We start from the raw sequence: 13,819 nt of genomic DNA, 5'->3' as shown, positions 1-13,819 counted from the left end.
AAGAAGAAGAAGAAGAAGAAGAAGAAGAAGAAGAAGAAGAAGAAGAAGAAGAAGAAAAGAGACTCATGGTGGCTTACAAGCTCCTTTCCCTTCCTCTCCCCACAACAAACACTTGTGAGGTGGGTGGGGCTGAGAGAGTTCCGAAGAACTGTGACTAGCTCAAGGTCACCCAGCAGGAAAGTAGGAGTGCGGAAGCACATCTGATTCACCAGATAAGCCTCTGCCACTCAGGTGGAGGAGTGGGGAATCAAACCTGGTTCTCCAGATTAGATTCCACCTGCTCTTGGCCACTACACCACGCTGGCATAGAACACAGTTGGGGTAGATCGAAGACTTCCTAAATCAGGGAGGCTTTAGTTTTGACTGGGTGTGTTAGGAGAGTGTATGTGCAAACCAAAGAATAAACCCAGTTTGTTCTTGCCATGACCAAAACAGTTTATTACAAATTTTTGAACAAAGCTTTTGTGTACAGTCAAAGCACAGACCAAAATGATAAGCTTCTAAAGAATAATCATCACCTAATTGGAAGTTCATGGAGGTGGGTGACTTGCTCAATAACCACAATACAACACCCCCTACTATCCTTGCAATTAGCTTCGCTGAGCCTCCCGAATTTTCCACCAAAACACCTGTGAAAGGAACTAAGGACAATGCGTTCCCAAGTATTATTTCCCTGAAAAAATGGCAAGCTTCTGTTGTAATTATCACGAATCCTATCAGCTTGTCTAGATCTCTGCAACACTGTTTGAAGGCAGTGATTACAAGGTCGCCCGTACAGAAGGAGCTCTCAAATCTGAGAGATAAAATGACCAGTTTTACCGAAACTGGATTTGGTATTGTAATCTTGTTGAAATTATCCAGGGGCCTCAGGGACATGAATCAGATCAGTTTGTAGCTCTCTGGGTGTGCAATTGCACAACTATTTTGCATACAAACTGCTTGCATGAATGCAGACAATGAAAGCATTTGCATGGACATATAATTAAATAAGATCCTATCTGGCAAGCAAATCCCAGATAGCAGAGGCACTAATTACATGGTTACGGTCGCATCCAACAGTGTTCTGTGGTTCAACAGAACCACATGCTTTTTTTAAAAAAAATCCTGCCATGACTGGGTGTGTATGTTATTTTATAAAAATCCTCATGAGTATGTACAATTTATGTTAAAAAACACCTTGTCCCACCACCTTTTAGTTAGAATCACTCAAATTATTGCAGGGCATGACTTGTATTTTACATCAGATCTTTGGCTTGTCTGTCATTCTTGGGCATCGCAACATTTGGTGCTGTGTTGATGGATGCACAGTGATCACAGCATTCATCATAGTATGGAATCAATAGGCATCATAATGTTGGCAGTTACAGATACTGTAGTCCTTTCCAGGTATCACATTTTTGATGTTCTGACCTTATGTAATGGAAGAGTGCCCTATCCATTGTTTCCCCAATACATGTGACCACTATTTTGTGTGAATATAGAAGCATCTATATTGTCCAGCTTTGGTGTATGAGGATATGTAACCACAACAAACAGGGGTTTCCAACAGGGCTGGGTCAACTATTAGGAAAACCCAAGCGATTGCCCAGGGCACCAATTTTAACGGGTGTTAAAAATGGCAAGAGGAACCTTCTCTAATGGCTTGAAGAAAAGCTTGACGTTAACTGGTTTCTAGAATTTCCATGTTTGTTGAGTCTGGTCTTCTGTAGTTGCCATGGTGGAACATGGAGGGCTTTCAAAGGACTTATCTAATTTTATTCTGCCGTTGTTCATTTTGAACACCCAGTAGATAACACACTCACTTTAGACTTCTCTCTTTTCTCTTTGTTAAATGAGGGGCAGGGTGACAAAGACATAGTCTGCCTAGGGCAGCGGTGGCGAACCTATGGCACGGGTGCCAGAGGTGGCACTCAGAGCCCTTTCTGTGGGCACGCGTGCACAGAGTTCATCATGTGGGGGGGGCAGAAAATCATCCCCTCCCCACACACACCTAGGCTGGCCTGGGCATGATCCTTTACCTGGGAGTAAGCTCAGTTGCTGGCAATGGGGCTTGCTTCTGAGTAAACCCTCCCAGGGTCGCGATTCACCCATTCGAAGTATAGCACAATTACTTCACCAAGCTTACTCCTGAGTAACATGCACCTCGGAGCCAACTGTTTTTTCTAAAGTAAAACTTCAGTATTCAGGTTAAATTGCCATGTTGGCACTTTGCGATAAATAAGTGGGTTTTGGGTTGTAATTTGGGCACTCGGTCTCAAAAAGGTTCGCCATCACTGGCCTAGGGCATCAAAAAGCCTTGCACTGATTTCCAAGTGCATAGCACGTTGCTCTGTCCACATAAAATGGCAAGCGCACATATTGGAAGGATTGTGGATACTGCACTCTCTCATTATGCAAAACAAGAGTGCCAAAAATGTAAGGGCTTGAAAAGGGCTACGCACATGTTATTTTCTATTATGAGATTTGTTACCATGAGGGAATTCATCTGAGCATACAAAACTAAATTATACTGAGTCATGCTATGGGTTCATCTAGCTTAATCCTGTCATACTGCCAGTGGTCTCCCAGGATCTCTACTAGCAAATTTTTGTGAAATAATTTGTTTAAAAAATTCAGTTTCTTCTGTGAGTTCTAGCTGCTCAAGATGGAACTATATTCATCTCTTTTCCTGACCTTACTAATGAAACTGGGTAGAACCATTAAAACTTGTTTTGCTATCGGTTGCACTTAAGCGGTGTACTCAAATGCTGGATGAATGACAAACATACTGGAAATGCCAGTGACAAAAGTGAGTGAAACAAAACAGACCCACAACAGAAACAAGCAAGGCATTCATACATCCCTTAACTCAAGCAGAGAAAAATCTTTCCCAACACTAGCTGTCTGGAGATGCCAGGGATTGAACTTGAAACTTTCTACATGCAAAGCAGGTGTTCTACTACTGAGCCACAACCCCTCCTGGAAAATGTAACCCATGCAACTCAATGTCTTTCCTATAAACATCATGAGAGTTGTGGGGGGAAATTCCAGGTCATGATTCTGGCCCCCAGTTAAGTTAGCATGAGAAACAATGACTTAAGACCTTAGAAATGGAAACATGGAGCAAGGAGAGGGAACTGGGATCACATTAAGTGGTCCCACCCTTGCCTTTGAGCATTCAGTGGCCGTGACATCTTGACAGTGAATGTATGTGGATTCCAGGGCACACAGACCATATCCTGGATGAATGAAACCTATAAATTACACAGAGACTGCCTCCCTGGCTTCGTACTTCACTTTCATTCATTCAAGGGATCCACATGGGCAAAAACTCATTTCTACACTAATGAACTCATAAACAGAGTTTTAAGGAAGGCGACTCAATGCTGAATGGAGAGGTTAACCTTGAACTTGAACTGAAAGCCAACATTCAGACTGCTTCACCCAACTGTACCCTGTTTCCCCGAAAATAAGACATCCCCTGAAAATAAGAGGTAGTAGAGGTTTTGCTGAAGTGCTAAATTTAAAGCATCCCCCGAAAGTAAGACGTTGCAAAGTTTTTGTTTGGAAGCATGCCTGTTGACCAGAGCATGCAGCTGTGGAGCGGAAAAATAAGACATCCCCTGAAAATAAGACATAGTGCATCTTTGGGAGCAAAAATTAATATAAGACACTGTCTTATTTTCAGGGAAACATGGTATCTCCACAAGGACCTAAATAGAGGCTATTGGATCAGATAAGTGGTCCATGTAGTCCAGCAAACTGTTTTACAAAGTGGCTAACCAGTAGCCCTGAAGATCCAACAAACAGGGCTAACAGGCCAAGGCCTTTCTCTGAGGGTGCCTTTTGGCATTCCATGACATAGGTTGCCTTGAATAGAATAGAATAAATCATAGAGTTGGAAAAGACTACAAGGGCCATCAAGTCCAACCCACTGCCGTACAAGAAGACACAATCAAAGCATTCCTGACAGATGACCATCCAGACTCTGTTTAAAATCCTCCAAAGAAGGAGACTCCACCACACTCCGAGGCAGTGTATTCCACTGTTGAACAGCCCTCACTGTCAGGAAGTTCTGCCTAATGTTTATGTGGAATCTCTTTTCCTGTATCTTGAATCCACGTCCTAGTCTCAGGAGCAGCAGAAAACAAGCTTGCTCCCTCTTCAACATAACATTCCTTCAAATATTTAAACATGGCTAAGCATACTTAGCTCCCTAAACTCATTCTCATAGGCCATGGAATTCAGACCTTTTACCATTTTGGTCACTCTCCTCTGGACCAGTTCCAGCTGATCAATATACTTCTTGAATTGTGGTACCTAGAACTGAACACAATATTGCAGGTGAGGTTTGGCCAGTGCAGAACAGAGAGGTACTATTACATCTCTCGATCTAGACACTATATTCCATTGGTGGTTAGGAGCAGATCTAAAATAGCCGATCCCTTTGTTGCCTCTTCCACCTTCTGGACCATGAAATTGTCTGCAAGACATGTGAGGAATCTGTTGGACCTTATAGTCTTGGCAGAGTTTGACTACCAACAATTATGAGGATAAGTGAAAATTCCCTAATACTACTACTTCTGAAAGTTTGGTCATCTGTTCCAGGAAGACATCATCTGATTCTTCAGTATGGATTGGGGGTCTGTAATAGATTAACCTCTCCTCCAGGTATCTGTCTAACCTGCTTGTAAAGCTATCTATGCTTATGGTCCCGTCTTGGACACATGTCTTAATGTGGTGAGGAGATCAGTGTGTATCAGTAAAGCTAAGAACAATACCATAAGTGGCCTAATCTCTGTCCACAGGCTAAACACCTAACCGAGTCATTCAAGGTAGAACGGTCCCAGCTGAGACATCAGACTAAGTTGCATCCACCCCCTTCAGGGATCAATAGCCACATCAGCAGAACAGAACAGACAGCTTCATTGGTGGTAGGGGCAGAGGAATCCTTGAAGGATAGCTACTGGACAGCAGCAGTAGCGAAAGGTGACACTGGCAGAGGATATTTCAAACAGAATGATAGCACCACCACAGTGAACTCTGGTTAGTACTGAGCAGAAGAAAGCAATGGTGAACCACATCTGACCAACTCTTACCTTGAAAACCCTATGATGAGATAATCTAACATGAAGTCAGAAGGCTATTGAGAAAGAGCTGAAAACAAGTATGAGTAACACTATTCTTAATGACACAATTGGACTAAAGCCAAAAGGATGTTCAGTTGTTGACATGAATGGATGCATACGTAAAGTCCAAAGCTGTTTGATGCATACAATAGTAACATGGAATGTGAGAAGTATGAATTAAGGTAAGCTTGAAGTCATAAAATGAGAAATAAAACAAGAAATGGAACGTTAAACACTGCAATTCTGGGACTGAGTGAACCAAAGTGAACTGATTTAGGACATTTTCTGTCAACCAACTATAAGCAGCTGTTTGCCACAGTTTCACTCAGTAAGACATCCTACTTTTCCCCTCCACTCCCCAGATGCCAACTGCCGACTCCTGTTCTTCACTGCTGTTTTCCAAGTGTCTCTCCCAAACATTCCCTCAGCTCTTATTGGTCATTCTTAGAGAGAGGCAGAACCTAGCCTGTGCATCACAGTCACCTTTCTCAGTACAGAGATCTTTGCTAATTTGTACCAGGTGAATATCTCTTGACAATCTAAAGATTTCTCGGCCATATTTCACAGCACCTTAATTATTTTTTTTAATTCATGATGCAGTAAAATTATATCTCCAGTTTCACCAGACCTTTGCATATTTTTGCCTCTTCTTTACCACTTTCAGGAATCCCAAGCGAAACATCATGCCAGTGAAGAAAACAATTACACCTATCTCTGAAAAATATCTCCCATCTTACAACTTAAGGGAAGACGCCACTATCATTTTAAGAGGAGGGAAAATAAGGAATGTTGACTCTCTAATTAAATACTATGGAGAGGCTGTTTTATTTTCTTCTCAGAAGAGCCCTGTAAATTAATGCAATCCTAAACATACATACAGAATAATAAATCCTATTGCGTCCAATAGGACTTGGTCCCTAGTAAGTGTATTCTAAGAGAACTGAAAGTAGAAGTGGCCTTGACACCCTAAGTCCGTGGTGGCGAACCTTTGGCACTCCAGATGTTATGGACTACAATTCCCATCAGCCCCTTCCAGCATGGCCAATTGGCCATTCTGGAAGGGGCTGATGGGAATTGTGGTCCATAACATCTGGAGTGCCAAAGGTTTGCCACCACTGCCCTAAGTCCACACCCAACAAACTCCCTTGAGGTTTTTATGCTTTTATTTTATAATTGAGGCTTCCGCGACCACTTAGCCTTCTAGTACTCCAAAGCAGAACACTAGCTCTTGGAAAGCTTTTGGGTTGCAGCCCTGGCCTTCAAGCATCCTTGAAACTCAAAATGTGGGAGGGACTCTGTGGGAGGGACTCTGTGGGAGTCCTCTGTGGGAGGGACTCTGAAGCGCTGTGATGGCTGTTTAGCTGTTTTCAAAACCAAGTAGTATAAGTTGGCTTCCCAACTCCAGGTTGGGAAATTCCTGGAGGTTTATGGGCGGTCAGTGAGGAACAAAGAGGAAGGAGCTCAGTGGAGATGTGATACCAAAGAGGCCACCCACTAAAGCTGCTGTTTCTTCCTGAGGAATATTTGTAGGATGGAGATCAGGTGTAATTTCAGGAAATCTCCAGGCTCCACCTATCAGCTGGCAACTCTTGTCTAAAGCAAAAAAAATCCTGTTTCTGGAGCTTGCAAAGGGTCCCCCCTCCTTCATGCACGGCCAACATAACAGCTGCAGAAGCCAGTTCTTAATTGACTTAAGTTGCTTGTTGTAAAGCAGCTGGTTAAAAAGACTTAATGGAACAGTTAGTTCTAGAAATTTGTGCGTCGTTCCGTAAGGGTTGTTGTTGTTAAATGTCCTACTAAAAACTAGCAAGTTGTAGCTGTAGTAGTCATTTTGTTTAACTGCAGATTACTGCACATTTTATGTTCCCAATCTTTCCATTTTATTGGGAGTATTTTGTTAGCTTCATAAATTGCTCCCATCACTGAGGAGGCAGTGGGTGTGTAAAGACCAGATTCAACTTTGCTTCCTCTGCTGCCTTTTGTTTGTCAAAGCATAATATGTCCTCCTCTCCTTCCCCATTGAAAATAAAAATAAAAAAAGAACCACATCAAGTTTGAAACAAGAATATCCCAGAAATGACAGTTGGCTGAAACAAACTGAGAAGGAAGGATACTGCTTTTTCCAGTGGCGTAGTACCCAGGGGGCAGGGTGGGGCGTGAAGCCCCAGGCAAAGCAGCGGCGGAGGCGTGGCTGGGCCATCGAGGGGGTGGGGGAATTCCGAGGGCGTTCCGAGGTGAGGCGAGGGCAGGCAACGGCATGCCAGGGGTGCAGGGTGCATACGCACCCCTGACGCAGTTTCCCCTCACTCCGCCTCTGGCTTTTTCATACCTATCTGTTCAGAGTTTTTCCCTACCAGAATTTTGTCTAAAGAAAAAAAAATATTGGGAGGTTTTCCAAAGGCACTTCTAGGAAATCCAGGAAAAGTCAAAAGAGTTTGATGACCAGTGTCTAAGAAGTTTCTCATATCTCTACGTTGTTGTCACCAGCAAAATACAATGGGGTGAATGTAGAAGTCAAAAGAGTAATAGAATTTCTCCAAGGTGTTTCACCCAGTTCTGTTACAGTCACTCTTCAACAGTGGAAATGCTCCAACCAAGTTCATTTCAGAACATTGATCCATGCCTCACAAACCTGATAATTGGGGGGGAAAGAGTACACTGGGAACTCCATTTATGGAACTCCCTGTATTTTGTATAGTTGAGCACTCAGAATTTTTACCATTATAATAGTGTATCTAGAAAGGAGTACTATCTGCTCCTATTAAGGACAGTATTATCTTGTCAGAATGGCAGTGGCTCTCCAGGGTTTCATGGTTGAGGTCTTTCACATCATCTACAAATGGATCTTTTGAGCAGCAGATGCTGGGAATTGAACCTGGAACCTTTTGCATGCATATCAAATACACTAATACTGAGCTATGGCTCCACTCTGAACCACAGCCCTTCTACAAGTATTCTCACTCCCTTGCATGTATGACTTATCAGTGAATCACCACTTTCCACCGATGGATTGTCTTGGAAATGGCAAAAAAGGTTGCATATGGGTTCCACTTTGTGTCTGTCCAAAAATAGGGGAGTGCAGAACCATAGCAGGTTCAACATTCAAGCCATATACAAGCTTTTACAATATTAAACTGCAGGAAGTGAGGCTGAAATACAACATGTATTCCTGATGAAAGTCCAGTTCTTTGTACCTTGTGCTACAGTAAAGGCATAGCTATCATTTTTAGAAGAACTAAATAGCCTTTGAGCCATGAACTATAGCTATCCACCTTCTATGTCATGCTCCAAATTTTATAATTATCTAAAGAAAAGCTACTTGCTTATATTCGATTCAATAACAAGAAATCTGCTTTTTCAATGATCTGGGTATTCATCTCCCTCCATATATTTCTATATAAACAAAAGCACAGATCTTATTGAACGCATCTAATACCCAACTTTCCCAGTCAATATAAATAATTAAACCTGTCTTTCCTCCCAGACAAATTATCAGCAGGGAAAGCTTTGCAAAATATTTTCCCGTGAAATACAGAGCTATTTCTTTAAATAAAAGGATCTGGCAGAATTGGGAGGCCGTTAGCTGAGCACCATTAATACAGAACACAGTCTATCAGCATTTGGTGAACTCTCGGTGACCCGGGGAGAAAACAGCGACTTGTGCTTCTACTTATGAAAAATATGAATAAAAAGTATAGTTGAAATGTAAGCATCATTCACAGCAAAAAATGTTAAATTGGAACAACGCACATCATTTCAGCGCCTAGCACAATCTAGATGCTGAAGAAATACAAACAGCAGCTATATTTCTCATACATGGAGACCACCATTTTGGAGATGAGGGTTTGCCCTTTTTTCAGAAAGTATAGGGAACTGAACGAATGAATTTCACAAAAACCTATCCGATGAAGTTTTTGTAGTAATGCACTGCTGACCCAGCAGCACCGTGGTAGAACGTTGGCACACCAACGGACCTACGGCCTTCTGGTCGCACCGCACCCCCACTCCTCAACCCCGTATGAGTCACGGGTCATGAACTATCTGGCTCAGTCACCGGGCGTCCCAGACAAAGGGACAATGATCTGCCCCCAGGTGAGGATTAGGCCCAGACGCTTACGCTCTTCTCCGCACGTAGCAGCCAGGTGAGATCATGCATCACATGATGATCTCCCGCTCTCCCGGACTCTCCCGTCCCGCCCCTCTACACGCCCCCATTAGAATCATAATAAAAGGTGCCAGGAACCAGCACGCGGGAGATTCGCTAGGAACACGGACCTCCGCGCTCCCGCTGCTGGCGATCTCCACCAGATGTTATCTCCGCGTCTCGTCTCGTTCTTGCGCTGACCACGTGGCTCGACTACAAGCTGGTGCCGAAACCCGGGAATCCTCGAACCTCCACCCTGCTCACCGTCGCCTGGGAAAGGGCCGCGATACCGAAGTCCGCTGGATCGGCGCATCCAGGGACCTCCGTTTCGGTATCGCCTGTCCTCTGGATCGGCGCATCCAGAGACTCGCGTCCTAGGACACTCTCTCGTCCGACGGAACACCGGTGAGTATGGGAGCTTGCAAAAGCAGGGCTTATGACAAGCACGTTAACGAACTGAAAGCGTTAGCGAAATGCGGCAGGGTCTCCATAAAGAGAGGGGAGCTGCGCAAACTGGTTGAGGAGATTGAAGCTCAGTGTCCATGGTACCCCGAGGGGGGGACATTGAATCTTAAGGACTGGGAAAACATCGGGCGCACTCTTCGCACAGAGCCTCGCACGCCGATGTCACGGCTACTGACATGGAGACAATGCTATGTCGCCATCAGCCTGCAGACCTGTGGCTCCCTTGCTATAGGCCGCCCTCCTTTCGATCTTTCACCTTCAATTTCAGCCCCGGAATTTTCTCTATCCACTAAATTGGACGCCTGTCCTCCTTCTGCCCCCCTTGCTCCTCCGCCCATTTCAAATTCTCCCGCGGCTCAGCCGCCCCCTCCCCTTGCTCCGCCTTCATTTTCCGAAGCCACCGCACCTCCGTCAGCGCCGCGTAATGGCGCGGGTTTCAAAACTCTCGCAGAGCGTATTAGCCACGATCTGCAAAAGAAAGAAACCCTAACGGAAGACGATGCCGATATTCTCGCATTGTGCCCCGTCCACTTCACAGATACCGAGGGGGAGGGTGGCATTGTTCGGCGGGTTGTCGAGTACCGCCCCTTAAGCTATAACATCCTCACTGAGCTCCGCAAAGCGATGCGAGACGTAGGAATCACTAGCCCCTACGTGAGAGGCATGCTAGAGGCAATCGCGAGGAATCACTTAATGGTTCCGGACGACTGGAAGACCACCTTCCGCATGCTCCTGAGCCCTGCACAATTTGTGATCTGGGAGAGCGAGTTCCGCCAGCAATGCTTTAGCAAGGCAGCCGCCTCCGGCGGCGCCTACACCGCCGCACAGCTTTACGGCTTTGATGCCTTCAGTAACCCCAACAATCAGATTGTCCTGCCGGTGGCCACCCTTACGGTCGCCTCTGAATGCGCCTACAAGGCGTTTTTGAAAGTCCCCAATACCGGACAGCCAACCCAAAGTTTTTCTAGCACCCGGCAGAAGCCTCAAGAGCCCTATGCTGAGTTTGTGAACAGGCTCCAGGAGGCCCTCAAGAGGCAGGTTGACAACGAGGAGGCCCAGGGCGAACTCCTTAAGCGCCTTGCCAAGGAGAACGCCTCCGCTGAGTGCCGCAAAGCGATCACAGGCCTAGGAAGGAACCCCGAGCTGGCCGACATGCTCAAAGCTTGCCAGGATATCGGGTCTTTCGCCCATCAAGCCAGCCTTCTAGCCGCCGCCCTCTCCGCTGCCATGAGACAGCCCCGAGACGAGTGTCTCAATTGCGGCAAGCCAGGACATTTCCGGAGGAATTGTAGGCTGCCCGGCGGGGGGGCCTACAACCCTGACGGAGGAGGGTCTCTCCCCAGAGGGCGAAGACCCCCAGGAAAGTCTAAGACCGGGCGCTCCCAATGCCCGCTGGGGAGGCCCGTGCCCGGGCATCTCCCCAGCCCGGAACCAAGATCCGCACCTCAAACCCTTCCCCCGGAGCTCCCCCATGAGATCTTCGCTGCCCCAGCTCAGTATAGTGATCCCATCCCCACGGAGACCATTGGGCTGGTCTTGCCAGCTTGCTCCCCCCCTACGTCTATACTTCCTGCTCTGCTAACCCCTTCTACTTCCAAAGTCACCATGCCTCCGCCAGTGCCCCAGAATGGCACGCATTTCAAAATCTCTGCAGAGTCCACAGTCACTGAATTGCAACAGAAAGAAATGCTGACGGAAGAGGACTACCGTTTTGAACCCTCCTCAGAATGCCCCATAGCCAATCTACAGGACAATGAGGCATGGAAAGGGGAAGATGCTCGCACAATGGCCTTAAGCCAAAAGTCCTTCGTGAAGAAGAAGCCCCCTTGGCCCTCTCCAGCTGTAAGGTTCAAACCAGATCTCATAGCCTCTGAGCCTGTGCAAAGCCCTAAGCTCAAAGCTCCCAGCGGCAGCAAAATCGTCAGTACCTCAGAGAGAGCAAGATCTCAAATCAGAGTTGCAATCCTCCTCGTTACTTTATATGTGCTCTGTATGCCTATGTATGTTCTGTATGTCTTGCCCCCTTTCAAGAGACCCCTAAAGTTCTCCCCTCATAAGAGGGATTTTTCCATTGCTTCTAAGCTATGCTCTTGTGCTTCAATTAAAGTTTTTCTCCTTCTGATTATGTGTGCCAATGCCTTGAAAGGCTTCGCCCATTACAGCATCCGCCTTAAACGGGACACAGCTCGTACGTGCTCCCTAGGATACCGATGGGACCTGCTTCAAGCCGCCTCCATCTTAGTTTAAACCTTCAAAACTCTTCTTCAAACCTCTCCTCGAGAACCTTTTCCTTCGTCCATCTAAGCCTTCGGGCAATTCCCTGCCTTGTGTCTCTTAACGCCTCGAATGTTGCAAGCGATCGTTGTCGGAATGGGCCAACTGCGCCTAAGGAAAGCTTGGCCAAAACAAACGAAAGAAAGGGGAGTAGTTCCCCCCCCCCTATCGACCCAATCAAGGTCTCATCCAGCAGACCATATCCAAAGTATCGTTCTCTATCAATCATTCAAAAATTGCTCGCCCCCCCCCCCCCACTCAGGGCTCAGGTCCTCTATTGTCATCTACTAACCCAGCCAGCGCGCAAACCCCCTGGGGGAAAAGCGTTGCTTGTTTTTCTCTTCCATACAGGAGTCCAGCTCGCCATGCCAGGCCAGCCCCATCCCGGAGATGGAGCGGGCCTCCCTGGAGGATCCAACCCAGCCGCCCTGTTGAGAGGGCCCGATTGCCCCCCAGCCTGGGCCGAGATGGGAGGGATCTCTCTGGAGCCAGCACACCCATTCTTCCACGGAGATCGCAGCCCTCACTGGGGCCACCCCGGGGGGGAACGGCAGCCTGGGCCAGCTATGGCTCAGAGTTTGATACTGTGTGTCGCTGCCCCTCATCCACAGTCGCCATTCTCTCTCCCTCTCTGCCGCCCCCTGGCTGAAACTTGGAATTGCAGCCAGGAACATTCCTGATAGATTAACCCTTGGAACTCTCTGCTGTTTTCAGCCGCTTGAATATTGTTGGAACACGCCTTCTCTCACAACCTTGCTCGTGAGAACCACTGAACCTGCAATGCTAAAGACTATCAGTAGCTCTCCCTACGCTCTTGAGAAATCCATGGACTCTAACGCCATCGCTCTGTAGCTTTGGTAGTCAAACAGCAAGAGCCATGCATTGGACAATTATGCAACCACGGGTTGCCTTCCTTCCGTACATCATCCAGCCTATGTATCGTTTAGCCATGTTTTATTGCTTACTGTGAACCAACTATTGCTGAAGTTATTGCATGCCTTAATTTTAGAAGTTATGTTATTTGTTGTTGCTGCATTTCCGCCTGTGTCTGCCGGAACTCTCTGCTACCGCTTCACCATCGTTCTGCCTCAGGCTTCACCCCGGAAGCCCAAGCACAGCCGCCGCTCCGCCCTTCCCCTCGACCCCCCTTGCCGGAGCGACGCGGCGGCTCTAACCAAGGCGGAGTGTGTTTCCCTCGCAACTTCCCTTGTGGGAGTCCCCGGACTTGTTTCCTGTAACACCAAGACTATTGGCCGGCTGGCCTGTGCCCTTGCGAAGTCCATCAACTCCACCTCCATTGCTCTGGATGCCCTGGCCTCCGAGCAGCAGGAACTTCGTCAAGCGACTTTAGATTATCGTGCCGCCATTGATTGTTTGTTGTTATTGCATCACCAGGGTTGTGAGAATGTACATAATATGTGTTGCTTTAATCTCTCTGATAATTCCCAGTTGATTCATATGAAAGTGCGTGAGTTGCAAGAAATTGTATCCAATCTGAAATACGATGTATTGCCCCATTGGTGGTCAGCCCTCTGGAGCTGGCTGCCAGGAGGATGGTTGAGTGCTATCGTACAGCTCTGCATTGGTTTGATTGTATGCCTCGTCGTCGGATCTTGTTTCATTCAATGTGTATCTAATATTGCCTAACGTGTGTAAGAAGCCCCTCGAATTTCCCTTACCCCGCAACCAAGTTCTAATGTTACACAAGCAGCTCGGTCAGCTTGACCAGACGGCGGAGGAGACAAGCGTCCCTTTAAATCACCCCCTAGCATTTCGGTCCCCCTTCTAAAATGTAAAAAAGGAGGAGATGTAGTAATGCACTGCTGAC

Source organism: Sphaerodactylus townsendi, linkage group LG15, assembly GCF_021028975.2.
Source record: "Sphaerodactylus townsendi isolate TG3544 linkage group LG15, MPM_Stown_v2.3, whole genome shotgun sequence".
NCBI lineage: Eukaryota > Metazoa > Chordata > Lepidosauria > Squamata > Sphaerodactylidae > Sphaerodactylus > Sphaerodactylus townsendi.
The sequence above is the reverse complement of the archived record's forward strand: the minus strand, read 5'-3'. Positions refer to the sequence as shown.